At 39.7% G+C, this 19,204-nt stretch overlaps 1 protein-coding gene across 2 annotated transcripts in view; it reads left to right on the forward strand.

Annotated features, from left to right (window-relative positions):
- The window catches only part of myripb (myosin VIIA and Rab interacting protein b), a 269,944-nt gene that overhangs the window by 49,570 nt on the left and 201,170 nt on the right, over window positions 1-19,204 (forward strand). The window lies entirely within an intron of this gene.

Genomic DNA, 19,204 nt, shown 5'->3' on the forward strand with positions numbered 1-19,204 from the left:
ACATGACAACAATATAATTTAATTTCGGATCACTTTTGACCAATAGGAGACGCTGTTCCCAATTGATGTTGTATGGTCAGTGTTGGGTGACAATGACATACAAAGTTTAGAGTCAATATGCCAAAGTGTTGCAGAATTCAGCTTGGCATCATAAAGCTTTTAATAACTTTTTGCTGGCATGGTCTGAAGATCATCTGAACCGATTTTGTTAAAAATTGGACCAATGGTCTAGGAGGAATTTTAAAAAGTAGGTTTTCCTTGAAATTTTTTCATTCCAGTTAATTTGCAGAGATATGTGCTAGCACATTATTTATGTACGGTTTTGTCAATCAAAAAGCTTTTAAAGGGATAGTTTGCCCAAAGTCCTGCTCGCGCTTGTCCGAAATGGCAGTGCGACCAGCATCAAGTTAAAAAAGGCACAAAAGTATAAAAAAAATTATCCCACATGAAACATGCCATATATTTCAAGTGTTTGGTGCTAAATGATAGGGTTTGGTGAAAAATAAACATACATTTTAAGTATTATTTATTGAAAATCCTGACCTTGGCCATTGGTCTGTTGTGCATGACTGCACATTCAAACCCTTTCGTACACCCCCAAGAATACTTGCCGATATAGCCTCAAAATTATGATATTTCAAGAATATTTGCTTTTTATTGGTGATTGCAGCTGGCAGACAGCAGCATTTATTAGTGCAAACAAAATGAAGGGCATTTTCCATCCTTTTCCAATGAGCTAAATGCCCAATGGGCATTTTTTTGACAATTTTTTTATTACATTTATGTCACCTAAATGTTTGCTCACTCATTGCGTTTTTACAATGGTGTAATTTTGTTGTTAAGAGTTTAGACAAAACAAATAAGCTTGATTTCAATCTTTGAATTAAATTGAAAAAAGTAGCAAAAATGTATAAAAATATTACAGATACAAATAAAGAGAAATAAAGAGAAAAGTTTTTGGGTAGGTCTAACACTAGTATTCAGAAATACTTCAGAAACTGAATAAAGTAATCAAATGTAAAATAACACTGAGTCTTTTAGTCCTGATGAAATGAAATACATAGGCTATTAATTCTGATTCCTTACCATTAAAGCAATCTTTAGTTGTTTTGACTACAACATTAATGACAGACACAGACAGTCTGCTGTCACTTTTAGAGCTAGTGGATGGATCCATTACTGTTTTCATTATACTGTCTGTCACACTGTCACATGCGTTTTATGCTTATTTAAGACATAACCGACTGTGTTTACGAGTTGACAAAAAATCTTGACAAAATTTTGTGTTTTTTCCCGTTAAAGCAATATAATATGCGAAAAATAACTTTTGTTACCCGCAAGCTGTTTGTGAGGCGACCCATTGTGCCAATAGTTTTGGCATTTTCCTGTCATCCCGCTCTGTCCCCACTCTCTTTACATTGGCACCAGTGTCTGGCTGTCTTCGTTTCAGTCCCTCAGTACACTCGATGGCGGTGTTGGCCCAAGTCCTGTCGGCCTGGCTTTGGTTCTGCTGTGACAGTCATATTGCTGTAGAGTAGTTTGGTTGTGCTAAAGCTCAGCTCAGCAGGAACAGACACGTGATCCACTTGATGCGTCTGGGCTCACAGCATTGGCTCAAAATGTGATCAAGTCCAACTCTTGGCTATTGGATAAATGTTTCTTTCCCAGATTAAAGCCGAAGAACAGTCAAACAGAAGCTGATGTTTGTCTTGTCCGCTAATCTAGTAAGATAATCAAAGGATGTCACTGCAGTTTATAAACGAACACAATCTATCTATCTATCTATAACATTAAAATATTTAGTTTAGTAAAACTCAAGAGGGCACAGGCTGATATATCTTTTAAATGCAATCTGCAAGCAATCACATCACTACTGCATTGCACAAGCTGATTAGCCTCTGTGGATCCTGCAGCCAATGAGAATGCTTGCTCAACATTTAAATAGTCTGGTTTACAGATTGCTGTAAGGTAATGTCTTCCAGTCAGGTTTCCGACCACATTACAGCACTGAGACGGCTCTTGTTAAGGTTTTCAATGACATCCACCTAAACACAGACAATGGCAAAACTACAGTACTAGTATTGGTAGATCTCAGTGCCGCGTTTGATACGGTCGACCACGACATACTTTTAAACCGATTGGAAAACTGGATAGGCCTTTCTGGTTCAGTTTTAAAGTGGTTTGAATCCTACTTAAAAAATAGAAACTACTATGTGTCCATAGGTAGTTTTACATCTGAGCATTTAAGCATGACGTGTGGAGTTCCCCAAGGCTCCATCCTGGGACCACTGCTGTTCAATATTTACATGCTTCCTCTAGCTAAAATGATGGAAAGCAACAATATTAGCTATCACAGTTATGCGGACGATACGCAAGTCTACATAACTTTGTCACACGGAGATTACAGGCCAATACAGGAACTGGCTAGGTGCATTGAAGAAATTAATTATTGGATGTGCCAGAATTTTTTTTAATTAAATGAGGATAAAACTGAGGTGATTGTTTTTGGAGCAAAAGACGAACGCCTAAAAGTCAGCACTCATCTCCAAACAACAACAATGCTAAAAACAACTGACAAAGCCAGAAATCTTGGCGTAATTATGGATCCAGACCTGAATTTTAACAATCATGTTAAGGCTGTAACAAAGTCTGCCTATTACCACCTTAAAAATATAGCAAGGGTTAAAGGTTTTATGCGCGAACAGGATTTGGAAAAACTTGTCCGTGCTTTTATCTTTAGTAGACTGGACTATTGTAATAGTGTTTTCACAGGCCTCCCGGAAAAATCTATATGACAGTTACAGCTGGTTCAAAATGCTGCTGCTCGGGTCCTCACAGGGACCAGGAGAATGGATCACATTACTCCGGTTTTGAGATCCTTACACTGGCTTAGTAACAAAGCTAGCTGATCCCACCCTATCAAACAGCATCCATATCGTGCAAATCCCAACAAACGTCAGGTTATGAAAACCGAGGTAGAATATTTGTTGACTCACGGCTTTGCAGTGCCAAGTCAAAGTCCGTGGAGTTCACCGTGCTTGCTTGTACCTAAACCTGATGGTTCGTGGCGATTTTGCACTGATTTTAGAAAGGTGAACTCTGTAACTAAGGCTGATTCCTTTCCTCTTCCTCGGATTGAGGATTGTGTTGATCGGGTGGGATCAGCTAGCTTTGTTACTAAGCTGGATTTATTAAAAGGATACTGGCAAGTTCCTCTGACACCCCGTGCCTCAGAAGTCTCGGCGTTTGTGACCCCCGATTGTTTTCTGCAGTATACATCTATGGCTTTTGGCATGCGAAATGCACCAGCAACATTCCAGAGGTTTATGATGAAGGTACTGTCAGGTGTGCCCAAATGTGAAGTCTACTTAGACGACATAGTTATCTACTCTGCAATGTGGGAAGAACATGTACAAACTCTTGAGTTGGTGTTTAAACGATTGTTGGAAGCCCATCTGACCTTAAACTTAACTAAGTGTGAGTTTGCTAAGGCAAGAGTAACTTACCTTGGCAAATTAGTTGGCCAGGGCCAGGTGCGGCCTGTGCAGGCTAAGAAAGAGGCTATTTTGGACTTCCCACGGCCAAGTAATAAGCGGGAGTTACGCCGTTTTCTGGGGATGACAGGGTACTACCGTGGTTTTTGTAGGAACTTTGCTACTGTTGTTACACCCCTAACTGATCTCCTTAAAGCGGAACGGAAATTTGTGTGGAATGCTGAGTGTGAAGCTGCATTTGATTCTGCTAAAGATCTGTTATGTCATGCTCCTGTGTTGTCTGCTCCAAATTTTGATTTGCCTTTTAAGCTACAGGTGGATGCTAGTGGGGTTGGAGCCGGGGCAGTGTTGCTGCAAGAAGACAAGGCGGGAATTGAACATCCAGTGTGCTACTTTTCGAAGAAATTCACCACATGCCAAAGAAACTACAGCACCATCGGAAAGGAAGCTCTCGCCTTGATGTTGGCATTGCAAAATTCTGAGGTCTATTTATGTAACGGTAGTATGGGCCCTATTATCGTATACACTGACCACAATCCTCTCGTCTTCCTGTCTCGTATGGCAAACTCAAACCAGAGATTAATGAGATGGTCTCTTATTCTGCAAGAGTTTATTCTTGATATAAGGTATATAAAAGGAGTGGACAATGTAGTGGCAGATGCTTTATCAAGAGCTCATATTGATGACTAAACTGCTCATAAATGTGTGGTAGTTGATCGCTCCCAGCTGTAACTGCTTATCAATTAAGAGTGAGCCAGCATAAAAGCAGAGCTCCAGCTACCAGACGGCGAGAAAACGTTCCCCCAAGAGCTTTCTCCAGAGCGTTGTCTTTCTCCTGCCCAGCCTGTTGTTACAATTGGTGGTTATTGAGCTGCTGATTACTTTATTTTGGTATTGTAGTATTCTTGTTGTTGGTTCATTGTGATATTTTTCCAAACACTTACTTTTTGTTATGTTAGTTAAAGAGAGTTATATTCTTTATCTTTTGAGGTTATGTTGCTTGATTAATAGCTGCTACTATTAACACTCTCTTTAGCAGCTACCTTAATGTTTGTTTATTTGGGTTTTGGGTTTATTGGTTTTATTTGGAACTTGGAAGCTGTAGGGAGGTGGATGCCCTTTGTTTAAACCTGTTTTCTCCTGTTTTGGGGTTAGTAAGGGAGTTAGGGTACAACTCTGTTATTTTTCTTTTCTTTCCTTTGTTAGTTTAGTTAGAGGTAAATTATTTCAGTTACATTGTTTTTTGTTTATTATTTTGGCCTTATCCTCTCCTGAAACTATTGCTTCCTTTTGTGTTTTTCTTTGTATTTGTATCCTATTTGAGAGGATAAGGCTTCATGTGTCGCAAATAATTGATTTTAAAGTACTCCTGCTGGTTTACAAATCACTAAATGGCTCAGGACCTAGTTATATTTCGGACTTGCTTGTAAGCTACGAACCATCTAGACCTCTCAGATCATCTGGGACAGGTCTGCTTGCTGTCCCCAGAATCAGAACTAAAAAGGGGGAAGCAGCGTTCAGTTTTTATGCGCCACATATCTGGAATAAACTTCCTGATAACTGTAAGTTTGCAACAACTCTCAGTTCTTTTAAATCAAGGTTGAAGACTTATAAAATGTTGCTTATTTTTAATTCATTCATTAATTTTACTGTATTGTAAATGTTATTATTTTATTTTTGTATTTAATCTGTTTTTAAAATGTTGCTTTTATATTTTATGTTCTACACCTTGTAAAGCACCTTGAATTGCACCACTGCTGAAACGTGCTATATAAATAAAATTGCCTTGCCTTGCCTTGCCTAAGGTAGTCCTGTGGCGTGTTGAAACCCTCCACCTGCCCCAGCTCCACGTGCCTAGATCTGCTATTAGATTTTATAAGTGTGTATTTATGCAGCAGCAGCATATCTTACATGCTCACAGCAGCATTTCTATGTATCTATTGGCAGTAGCAAGTCCATACTTGCTCTGTACAGATTAAAGTCCATGCTAAGAGTGACTTATCCACAGGTGATCCATGCAATGCTACTTTAGATTGTGGCCAAAAGGAGGCATCTAAAATGTGCTCCCTAATGTTTGAAGCAGCCTTCATATCAGGAGTGGAGCTATGGCAAACATTTTTTTTGTCTTAGTAGGCAACTCACTAACTGGGCTAGGCTCCAGCCCTATGACACTAGAAGGTCATTTAAGGACAGTGAGAACGAGGGAACTCACTGGTTTTGGAACAGAGCTTGAGTCTTTCTGGGCTGTGTAGTGCAACATATAGTTTCTTTCTGTTAGCATTGCAGAGCAGTTGAATCTACAGAGAATGTTTTACTAAGTGACTGAGTGTCTGTGAGCATGGCTTCTGAATCCTTTGGCATTCTTGAATTTTGCTGAATGCAATCAGATGTGTCTCTTAAAGGGATGGTTCGTAGTAAAATCAACCTAGGGTCCTTTGCACCATGACCTCAAGCCTTTTTTCCGAAGTGTTGACAACTTCGTGTTAACTAATAATTGTTGCAAACTGGTACTACCAACAAAACATTAGTGCATTCCTGGAACTGGGCGTTGTTACACTACATCCTTATGCTTCGCTTGCCAGGACTTTTACGTGCTTTTCCCAAATCACTGAAGTGACATCGACGTCCGGGTTAGCGGTAGGATGAGCCATCAGGTAAGTAAAATAAAGTAAATAAACTCTTGATGTACTTACAAACTTTCCAATGCTCCGTTTTATGAGTACAGAACCTATTTGTGCTACTGTAGAAGTTTGGTACCATTCTGGGCATTATTAGTGGGGTAATTTACGAGATACAACCTTGGATCCATTAGCGCCTGCACTAAGCCATTCGGCTGATATCTCTAAATAAGCTCTAACTTTAATAATGTTCGACCAAGGGAAAAAAGGCTTCTGGGGGGGTGTTTGGCTCGAGGTCATGGTGCAAAGGACCCTAAGTTGATTTTACTCCGAACCATCCCTTTAATGAGGTTAATAAGTGGGCCAAGTAGAGGGATAATGTATTCCACATATGCAACAAACTTTTAATTGATATTGCCCCATCTCATAAATATTCATTCCATCTGCCAGGAAAGATAAATGGGATAAGATTTGAGGAAAAAAGTATTATTCATGAAAACATAGCAGAGGAGTACAAAGTGTAAATATGAATATCACTAGAGTGAACATTCACTTAAATATTAATATAAACTAAATATAAACATTTTATCAGTATATAATATACTGTATATGCTTTGATACAAAGCATCCATGTTATTTAAAAGTTAACTGAATCCAACACATTGTGGAAACCCCTTGAATTTAAAACCCCCTGAGGTCGGCTGTATCGCCGGCGATACCAGCTCGCTTTTTTTTTATCAGTGTAAAAGAAACTCATAAATACTCTGTTGACTTTGATTTTCCATAGGAGTTTCATACATCAATCGATTCTGTTAAATGTGTATTATTTTTGTGTATACTCACAATAAAAACAAAGTGTTGTGCTTTTTGCCAAATAAAGAAAAATAAACACAAAGCGAGTTCTGCCTTCTCTCTGCCAGTGAAGTCCATTCTGAAACGTGTCCGAAAATGAACAATAACTCAGCGAATACTCAGTCAAACAGGCATACAGACACACAGGCATGAAGCTTGAATTCTCTTCTTTTAAATGAAGTAATTTATATAAAAAAAAAATATTCTCATCTTGTGAAATCTGTATTAAAAGAGAGCGATTCCAGTCGATTCCAGTCAGCTCATTAAAATGTAATGTGACTCCGCCTACGGAGAGCGCGCGCTATTCAAACGCAAATGAATGAGGCAATCCACGCAAACCTGTGAACGCCCCCATATCAGCTCGAGAAAACACAGGTTTATTCTAGGGCTGGTCCGAATACCATTTTTTGAGCTTCGAAGCTTCGGTAGTAATGAACATCGAATATTCGAAGCTTCGGAGAGAGGGTGCTGAAAATATTCTTCTCTCTAATAAAGGCAGGAATCTCGATGTGTCTGTATGTCCGTTTGCATTTTGATTATTTCGAGAACCGTTCATCCAATCGACTTCACAAGGGAGTGCAGTGTCTCATTTGGTGCAACACGCGGATGGACACGCGAGACGTGACACGCAACACATTCAGAATAATAAACTTTTAGTAAACTACAGCGAGCGGGAAGCGGCGCGGGCAGGGCTTATATGCTCCGAGAACGGACACTATACTAGTGATATAAAAGGCACACACACAGGTCTGTTACATTAAGCAATACTTTTAAGGTAATCTAATATTTTTCTGACTAACAAATTACTGACACAGTAAAGGGTAGATTTAAATAAAGAAAAACGAAATTTAAATAAAGAAAAACGAAATTTAAAAACGAAATTTAAATAAAGAAAAACGACAAAATTTAAATAAAGAAAAACGAATTTTAAATAAAGTAAAACGTAATTTAAATAAAGAAAAACGAAATTTAAAGAAAAAACGAAATTTAAATAAAGAAAAACGAAATTTAAAGAAAAAACGAAATTTAAATAAAGAAAAACGAAATTTAAATAAAGAAAAACGAAATTAAGTTAAATTAAAAACGAGATTAATTTAGATTGATAATAACGGGTAAAAAGGCTAATACATTTTGTTTCTATTAGCCTATTCTATTTTCCACAATGTCAAAGCAACGCAGCTTAATCCAAAACACAAGCTCAGGCATGAACTTCGGTCCATACAAACGTACGCCGCTGTTCTGCGCTCTAGCCAGAGAACACTCCCGTTGCTGGAACATAGACGTCGGTTCTATTTCTAGAATGCACGCGTTTTCCGCATGGCTCGAGCCGCGCCTCGAGCCGCGCACTGCTGTAAATTACTCCGAGTCGCCCCCTGTTGTTTCAAAGAATAACACAACGGCGCGCGCGTCAAGTATAAATGCCTCGTCCGTCTGGAGAGGTGCGCGCGCGGTCTGCGGTGACTCGCGCTCTTGCGGCTGCGTCGAGTTTAAACAAGGCTTGAGCCGCGTGTCTCACGCAGGCAGTGTGCAAACTCCAACCTGTTAACATGGGAGCCGAAAGAAAAACGGACACGCCACGCAGACGCTCACGCCACGCAGCCAGTGTGTCGCCGGCCTTATTCAAGCGCGAATGAGAACTGTTTCGCGGGGGATCCCAGGTGTGCAAAGAAAAAAAAAAAGAATATTCGAATGTCAAATTTTCAAATCGAATACCAACCCACAGAACGAATATTCGAATATTCGATTATTCGGGTACAGCCCTAGTTTATTCAGATCATTACTTGTTTACACCGTCTCGCAGCGCTGTGAGGAATAATAATAATGGAAAATGTCCCTCAGAAGTGCGGGTATATCGAGGAGCAAGGATCCGACTGAGCTGAGGAAAACTGTAGTAAGTTTTTTTTCCTTCTCACGTGAATCGCGTTTCTGTTTTGTGAATGAATGAACGGCAGAGATGCCCGCTGTTTACCACAGCTCGCAAAAAGACAGTTTAAATTTAAATCGCGTGTGTGAATAAATGATGATGTTTTAGCAAACTGTATTGCTATACTGAGATGAGTAAAAATCGACTGAAATATGTTGAAATAAAATGTAGGCTATTTGTATAAGCAACGTATTAAACTGCAAATTAACATTTATATGCCCTAATATTTCATAAAAACAACGTTACAGTCAGGCGAAATATGAAAGACAACATTTTGTTGACTAGATGTGGGTACAGTTTTTACTGTAGAATATACTGCCACATCAAATAAGCTTTTGTTTAGCAATTTCTATATATATAAAATACTATTTTTGTCAAAAATAAAGTCATCAACTAAGATGAATGAATGAATGAGGCATTTATATAGCGCTTTCATATGTACTACTGTACACCCAAAGCGCTTTACAATCATATCAGGGGATCTCTCCTCAACCACCACCAGTGTGCAGCATCCACTTGGATGATGCGACGGCAGCCACAGTACAACGGCGCCAGTGCGCTCACCACACACCAGCTATAGGTGGAGAGAGTGATAGAGCCAATTCAATGTAAGGGGATTATTAGGAGGACATGATTGGTAAGGGCCAATGGGTGGAATGTGGCCAGGACACCGGGGTTACACCCCTACTCTTTACGAGAAATGCCATGGGATTTTTAATGACCACAGAGAGTCAGGACCTCGGTTTTACGTCTCATCCGAAAGACGGTGCTCTCTGACAGTATAGTGTCCCCGTCACTACACTGGGGCGTTAGGACCCACACAGACCACAGGGTGAGCACCCCCTGCTGGCCTCACTAACACCTCTTCCAGCAGCAACCTGGTTTTTCTCAGGAGGTCTCCCATCCAGGTACTAACCAGGCTCAGCCCTGCTTAGCTTCAGTGGGCAACCAGTCTTGGGCTACAGGGTGATATGGCTGCTGGCTAAGATGTTAGCTGTTCCAATGTTGGCTATATTAACCCTCTGAGGTCTGAGCTGTTTTCTGGGCCCTGGAGGTGGTCTGACATGCTCTGACATTTGTGTTTTTTTCTGTTACTAGTGACATTTTCATGGCTAAAGTCTAATTACACTGTATTTAGCACAAACTCTGCTACAATAATATATCAGCAGCATGTATGTAAAAGTTTGTAGTTTTGAGATAATGACATTTATGCGTGGTTTGTGAAAATACAAAAAAAAATTCTCACTGAAATAAGGCCATGAAACCCATACTGATTATTTCTTCACAAGACTTTTGAAAATTGTATGACATAGCCTAGAATATTTGCTCCAAAACTATGTGAAAATCACCCTGACTGCTCATTCAGATAAGACAATATATTGATTTAAAATTTCTAAGACGTGTTTTGTGTGACAAAGCCATATGCGAAGGGGCGTGATCATCTCATGAATATGTAAGCTTTTACACCTGAGAAAGACAAAGAAACTCCCCTAACTGCCCTATTAGGAGCGATCAGGCCCTGTCATTCAGAGCAACCTTGCACAAAGAATGAGGAGATTTAAAAAAGAATGGCTTTTAGATTGTTTGGATTTATTTACAACACAACACAATCCAAAAATACAAATGACAAAAGAGCACATTGAAAACAATGATCCAAAGACAGAGACCTTTGTGCCATTCCTAAAAACATACCTTTCATTTCCAAGGTGTTTGATTTTCACTTTACCATGTTCATGTACAGAGACTCATGTGAATGTTGAAGTCAGCAGGACTCAGTTGCATCTGGTCCCTGAAAGAAAGAAAAAAAGAAAAAAACTGTGAACATACTGATATCAAGAGAAACTATAGGGCTGCACGATTTTGGGAATAGATTTTAGATTTTTCTGGTTAAAATTTCTTTTTAAAATTCACAGAATACACACACACACACACGTTTCCAACAATATATAATGAACATGAATATAGGCCTTGTAGGCATAGGCTACGCAGTGCTGCATAAAATAATAATAACAATAAATTAAATCTTCCAAAAGATTTCAAGAACAACTACGCTAGAGAAAAATATATTGATTATCATATGTTACTTCAAATGTTTCCATTCGTTATGATGATATGAAATGAGATAATAGTAAAAACATAAAGCCTATTGTTTGGTGCATTTTTCCTTTCAAACGCAATCGCGCTCCAAAATATGATACTCAAACCCACAGCGCGCTCCAAAATATGATAGCCTACATTCAAACGCGATCGCGCTCCAAAATATTCAACATTATGGTTATACATATCTGTTTGAGCAGATATCCACAAACAGTATTTAACAGTAAACACGGGTCTAAATAGTATAATATTCACCATATATCTAGCAACAGTTCAACTGCAATGTGAAGTTTATGCAACAATACCATAAACTAATAAGTAAGAATTTCTTACCTTACATCTTTCTTGTCTTCAAATCGCGTTCTTCTTCTTCTGATGTAAATCCAATGTAAGCTCAGACGTGTCTTCCAAACTCGACGAAAAGCAGAGACTTGTGAAGTGTTTTGGTGTTTTGTGTTTGAGGTAACGAGGGCGTTCGCGTTCCATGTGGAGATTTGCATGTGAATCTCTTTTGCGCGAGAGGGCGTGTCGAATTAAAAAATAATTAGCAAGCGTTTGAGATACTGGACATCCTGTTGGTTTTATACAAATTACTTAAACAGAGAATATTTGTTTTCAGTTTGAATCCGATCATTTAAAAGTACACACTTAAATGTGTATAAAGGTGTATGGCTCATAAATGTGTGAGAAGGATTCGCTGAGTTATGTTTCAGTTTATAGACGTGCTCAAGAAAAAAAAGTTCACCGCGACGGAGAGGCAGAACGCACACCCTGTTTATTTTCTTTATTTTACAAAAGCACAATGTTTTGATTTGATTGTAAGTGGACACATACAAAAGTAGAAATATCACAGATTCTTTTTTTATATTTCTTTTAAAAATACCACATGGATAATTTGTGCTTCACTATCCCGTTTATTAAGTTCTCCCCATTTGGTGCCCCGAGTACTTCCACACTTTTTAACTGTAAGCACATTTTCAGTGAGGCACGGCTGGGATGGGCTACTTTTATGTATATGTGTATAATATGTGTTTAATGTGCATTGGCTACTCAAGCAGAATGTGAAGATAAAATGACACATTAGGTCCTAATAGGACACAAACAACATTTATGGTCCGGCTTTATATTAAGTGTCTTTAACTTCTATTTAATAACATTTATATTATTTAAACCATTTGAAATGCACTTATTGTGTACAAACATTTTTATAGATATATATTCATTATTTCAGATTCAACAAGAGGTCCATAGGAGAACATGTAAAAGAGACAGACAGACAAATAAAAACAAAGGATTACTATAATCCATATTATTCCATATATTCCATATTATTCCATATAAACAATTTCTCCAGTGCCTCCAAAGCAGCGAGCTGTAACTAGTACTGCTCTGGTCAGGCCATGTAAAAACAATTATAATTTCATTTTGCGAGTCCATGAGTCTCATCATAAATTTATAAACAACATTTCTTATTACAGCATTTAGTGTGGTCACATCATTCTGCACAAACAACTGGCTGGCACTGGTCCAGCGAGGGACTTTCAAAAAAATCCTAAGAGCATCATTGTATGCTACTTGTAACTTCTGAAATACAGCTTTTGTGTAGCAACACCACAGGTGGGCAGTGTAGAGTGGTGTGCAGTAGGCTTTAAACAAGACTATTTTTACATTTTCTGTACACATTCCAAATTTCCGTGCCAGCATATTAGCTTGTGCATACAATTTACAGTACTGCCTCTGGATGTCATCATTATCAGAGAGGTCACTCCTTATAATGTGACCGAGGTACTTCACTTTTTCCACAACTGCCAGATCCCCTCCTGACAAGTGAAACATGGGAAATACAGCCTTACGCTGCTCTCTAGTCCTCACAATCAACACAACAGTCTTTTTCGGGTTAAACTTGATGTCATATCGTTCACCATATTCAGTACACACATCAAGCAATTGCTGGAGGCCTGCAGAGCAGGGTGACATAATGACCAGGTCATCAGCATAAAGTAGATGGTTTAATAGTCTTTCCCCTATCATGCAGCCGGTCTTATAGTATTTCAATGTTCGGGAGAGATCATCCATATAAAGGTTAAAAAGCATGGGTGACAGGATCCCACCCTGCCTCACCCCATTAGTCACAGAAAAAGGTCCTGATATCACACTACCCCATCTAACCTGCATTGTTTGATGTGTGTACCAAAAACCTAGAATCCGGATTAGGTAGGGAGGAACCCCTCGCTGTTGCAGTTTTTCAAACAATTTGCCATGGTTGATGCGGTCAAACGCTTTAGAGGCATCCAAGAAACACAGTGGAGTTCTGCCCTCTGTACTTCCTCACAGCCTCTTTCATGGCATAGATGCACATATCAGTTCCATGTTGACTTTTAAAACGAAACTGCTCATCAGTGGTGACAACATATTTCTGAAATCTATCCAGGAGTACTATTTCAAAAACCTTTGATATAACACAAGCCAATGCAATTGGCCTGTAATTGTCAATACTGGAGATTTTCCCTGTTTTATCCTTCACTACAGGTGCAAGTACAACAGACAGCATAGAGCTGGGCAATATACCATGCGTTAACATTGCAGTAAAACATAAAGCAAGCAATACCACAACTCTATGACTGGCAAATTTTAAGTGCTCCGCTGTGATTTGATCCAAGCCACAAGATTTACCCATTGATAGTTTCCTAATGGCTTTAGTTACCTCCTTCAATAGTGACACTCACATTGTCGGGGGAGACATCACCAATACTGAAGTTTTTACTTTCTACACAATTGAATAAATCACTGTAATGCTTTCTCCACAGCTCCACAACATTATCAGGCCCTGTAACTCCCTCAACACTAAAGGGCAGAGGAACTTAGGCAGCATTCATAACCTGAATTTATTTCCAAAAGTCTTGCACATTATTTTGCAACAGTTTTCGCACTAAGGAGTCAGCCCTCAGATTATGCTCCGTCCTTTTTATGTACCGTACAGCACATTTAAATTGCTTATCCATCTGTTTTTTATGCTCAAGTACAGGTCCGGTCCTTGGTTTACCCGCAGCAACCCAATTTATAAAGGCCACTTTAGCCTGCTGGTGATGTTTCCTTACATGCTCATTCCATCCAGATCGGGCATTTTGTTGTTTAAAACTTTTTACAAAATGGTGTACTTGAGTCTTTTAATTCAAACACAACTAGATCATACATCTTACACACATCCTCTCTATGATTCAGATTATCACAATTAATATTTCCACACATTAAAGCATTGTATGGAATAGGGATATTCCCAAGGTTCCTCTCTGTCAGATAATAATAGTGCTGTAAATCACACTCTGTGAGCTTTACCCACCCCACTTTCCCATCACTAATGTGGGTATCATGAGGGGTTAAAGCGGGTAGACTCTCCACATTTAGTGTAACAGAGACAGGCATATGATCCGCAGTTGCCATCCCATACAAGATCTCTAAGTCCACTATACCCTCCTGAGCATCTGCAGTACTTATGCAGTGATCAAGCCATGAAGTTGTATTCCAGGCTTCACTGACATATGTATAGCTATCACTTGGCAAGAAAACCTTACTTGACAAGTTTAGCTTATTGTCTTCACAAAACTGAATTAAATGCTGACCAAATATGGATATACATAGAATATCAGTGTTCTCAAACAGTTGATCAACAACCAATCGCCGGGCTTTATCCGCTGCATTTTGTCCTAGCCGCAGGCCCCGAGTGTTATATGATACGACCCTCATAGATATTTACATCAGTGGCACATTCGACTCTGCGTCCCCAAAAGCCGCTGTTGCCTTGGGTTTACGCACTTCATAGTAACGTCGCACAAATGCGCCCTCTGGCCACAAAGCCGGGTCATACAAGTCTTTAACATCATCACACTCTGCAACAACTTTGAACGAACTATATCTACTCTGTGTTGAGGCTATCTTTGAGCAAGTAACTTCGCGTCCAAGTTTGTTTCGCAGGTAAAGTGAGAGCGTGTCTGCCTCTAGTTCAGGCGCAAACCTCGTGGCAAAGACACTCACCATTTTCGTCCTCACAGTTCGAATGCTACTCCCGGGGCCGGTTCCAACAATGCCACTTCTCTTTTCCCGTTGCAGTGGCCTATTCAGTCGGGGTTTAGGTCTCCCCAAGGTAGCAGCCGAGTGTGGTCTGTGGCGTTTAGCTACGGTGCTCCACATAGCTACTGCAGTCGATGTGTTAGCATCCCCCTCCGCCGTACTTTCCGCTGTGCGCGCGCTACACATAGCCCTAACCCCGCTGGACAGCCACTGTGCCGGTGCATCAGGCGCGCTCCCCGTGCCCTCCTCTTCTGTCACCGCATCATTATAGACCTGCGGTGCCAGTGAAATTGCAGCCTTACCCGGACCGCACTGCTCCACCGCGGTCAACCGCCAGTGTAGATCCTCTGACGCGGCACACAGTTCAGCAGAAGCACTTGCCTGTATATTCATTCCCTGCTTCAAAGCAGTCATATCTGTACTCAGTTTCTCAATTTTAGCAAGTAAACATGAGACATCAATGCTGTTAAAAGTCACAGGCGGCAGTTCATCCAGGCGATGTGACACAAAGCGAGGAATTTTGTCACCAAGCTCATTTAGTAGCGCCAGACAACTTTTAACATTGTTTGCGTCTTTTTGTTCTCCTCTGTGCTGAATATTACGCTGTGTAGACCCAGGGCAGAGATCATACAGAACTTTCTTTGAACTCGCAATCCATTCCGACGGAAAATGACTTGTAGTTAATAGCACAAGCTCATCTTGCGCCATTGTCCTCATTTTAACAACAAGAAAGTTCAATAATTCATCTTCCACAACGATGTTACCATCAGTGGTCGTATACATCTCAGGTTTAGTTTTCACCAGAGAGACAGCAGACTCTCCACCTGCCTGTTTCTCTCGGCCAGACGCCATCTTTAGGTCACCTGTACCTATACATTTGTACTTATATTTTAAAAACCCCTGCATGTAATTACTGCATAAATTAAGGCAGCAATTACAGTTCGTAATTTTTCAGTCAAGTTAGTGAAATGTACATTATTCGCCATCACATGAAGAATTAACATTTTGTTCAACTTAAAATGGGGTTTCTGGGGTTTGACAATATTTACCTGACAAAATTTAATGGCGGTATTGTTTATGAATCGTAAAGCCTTTAAATTCTATATGGTGTGAGCTTTTCCTGCATTATAAGTGTATTATAATAAGAACCCTGGTAACATGTGACTTTCTTTCTCCATAAAGAAGCATTAGCAGAGGTTAATCACACCAAATAAGTAACCTTGTTGCATAATCTACCCCATACTCAAATGTCTAGTTATCCAGTGAACATTTACTTATTACACGTCTCTCTGTAATACTTGATTCTGGGCAATTGTGGCAATTATTATATATTTTTTGGCTAGTCATTGCACTATAGTTTCATCACTGCATAGTCTCATTCTCACATAAAATTAATTCAGTCCAATAATCAATCAAGCAACTGGGATAATGTACAGTTAGTCATTATTGCAAAATAAACTCCTTCAGGATGATACAAGACACCTCCGTTTTGTAATTGGGTTATTTTGTCTGTTTATTTCCTGATAACCAACTATACTGAACATTGTACTTTACTTAGCTATTTTGTAACATAATTGTGGGTAATGACTATTTTTCTGGTTTTCTATTCAGCTAGACATATAAATACAAACCATCTGAACTCTGTCCTGAATATCTTCCTTTTTTTTCATTCTTTCCATCTTTGGATGCAGACAAAAATACAACAAGAGACAGTGTAGATTGTGTAAGGTCTGGGCTCAGTTATCTGTGTTTGACAGAGCTGAGCTGTGATAGAGTTGCTGAAAGACCCCTATTTATGTAAACTGCTTCCAATTCCCTTAATTTTTTTGGAAATCAAGGATTTTTGTGTGGCTTTTATGTGGAACAAATAGGAGTAGTTAAATGAGCTGGATGAGAGTCGTTTTTAGAATGTTGAAATGCTCTTTTCTTTTGAGTGCTCCTGATGGGTATTGAAAGAGGACAGAGACATTTATAAGGCCTGTATTTTCTGTGGTAAAATATTCAGAAGTAAATTCATTCAACGGTTGTACTCTGTATTTCAGCGCAACACTTTGTTTCTTATTCAGAAGAGCCACAATTCAGTTTAACCAGGAACTACACTCTGTATGCAAGTAAATTATATTTTTTCCTACACAGACATGCCCCTTTTATGCAAATTAGGTACATTATAGGATGCGCATGATTCACAAACATCAGCTATTTTTTCCTGATGCAGTTAATGTTGTGCTATTACTGCCCATCGAAATCTAGTGGTAAACATAATATAACAGCAGTAATTCATCAATTGATTCATCCAGTTGTGATCAGTGCTTATTTATTGGGTGCTTACATGTTACCTAATTTGCATAATTTAGTAGTGAATCAGGTGTTAAAACATGTCCATCCCTTATTAGACAAAAACAACCTTTGGAAGGTTTGCGTTTGTTTGCTCCAGCAAAAACCAAAGCTATTGAGTTATGACAGTAATGGGCATCTCTGCACCCATCTCTGATTCTCTCTCTTGTTCTGTGCTGAAATAGTCTCTGATTTACAAGTTTGATTAACATGGAAATGAAAGATGAACTGATGCTGTGTTTGAACTGATGCATCCTGTCGTTCTCAGCATGAAGAGCCTCATAATTAGACAAAATTTTGAATCTCTACAAAAAAACATTCCTGATCCTGACAAACTGTGTGCTGCACAGTGTCTGAGGTAGGGCATAGTACAGATTCCAAGGACCCCAAAATATTATAATTCCCTTACGAAGGACCAGCATATTATTAAATTCGACTAATGCTAACTTTTATTTTATTTTTGATTAGTTTACTTAGTTTTTTGGCTTTGTTTTATGTTTTGCAGATTTTGAATTGCACATTTATATTTTGCCCTCATTAAGGGAGGAGCACATAAAAAACAAATAAAACTTTGATAACAATAAAAATACATGGAAGAAATAAAAATCTATATATATATATGGCCCCTACACAAAGTTTATACTAGATACACACTCATTACACACACTCGCATCATATGCAAACTTCTGCTATCTAATCAGGCCTTTTAATCAGAGACAGAAGTAAAGTTAAATTCAGTTAATGAGGTAGAGAGTGTGAGATAATTACTTTGATCGACCTCATTCCCTCATTAAGGATCATTAGCAGTCTCTGATATTTAACAGGCTGAGGTTCAAACTAATTGACATTGCCAAAAGCTGAAATGCTTTTGTATAATTTATAATGAAAGGAGTATAACAGAGGTGTCCAAATTCTGTCTTGGAGGGCCAGTGTCCTGCAGAATTTACCTCCAACTTGCCACAACACACCTGCCTGGAAGTTTTCAATATGCCTAGTTAGAGCTTGATTAGCTGGTTCAGGTGTTTAATTGGAGTTAAAGCTAAACTCTGCAGGACAGTGGCCCTCCAGGAGCAGAATTAGGGCGCTTTCACACTGGCAGTTTAGTGCGGACCGGGGCACGGTTCGCATGAAAAATCGCTAATGTGAACGCTGTCATCGGACCCGGGTGCGCACTAGAGTACCGAACCCGAGACTACCTGGAGGAGGTGGTCTGAGCTCGGTTGCTCCCGAACCGTGGCGCGGTTCGCTTTAATGTGCAAGCAACACGGACTCGGGTGCGCGCTTGTTCAGGAAGTATAGTATCCCGCGCATGCGTATCACTGTCGATATCATTGTTTCCTCACACACGACAACCATGAGTGGCAGGGGAACGTTGTGGGACACTGAAGAGGTGATGTCTCTCACTATGTTGTGCATAATAGCACCAAAAAAACAGACAAATTACAGCTATGCTCAGTCGAGTTGTATTATCCATGCATTTTCCGTGTGCGTTTGCGATGACGTAAGATCACTGCAAACGCACCTGGGTTCGATACAACTAATTGAGTGTGAAACCAGACCAACGCTGCGGGGGGCGCCGGGAACTAGCGCACTCGGGTTCGGACCGCAGCAAACGAACCCAGTGGAAAAACGCCCTTAGACACTCCTGGGCTGCATCCGAAAACCTAGGCAGCTGACTTGTTGCCTCTGCCCTATCAGGCAATGACTTTGCAGGCAGCGTCTGCACACAAAGGTACCTCACGAAACTGATTTCAAACAGACTTCGGAGGCAGAGTAACAGTTTAATGATCTACAGCAAAAGTTCAGTCTCTAGTTCA

Source organism: Leuciscus leuciscus, assembly GCF_965113295.1.
Source record: "Leuciscus leuciscus genome assembly, chromosome: 11".
NCBI classification, from domain to species: Eukaryota; Metazoa; Chordata; class Actinopteri; order Cypriniformes; family Leuciscidae; genus Leuciscus; species Leuciscus leuciscus.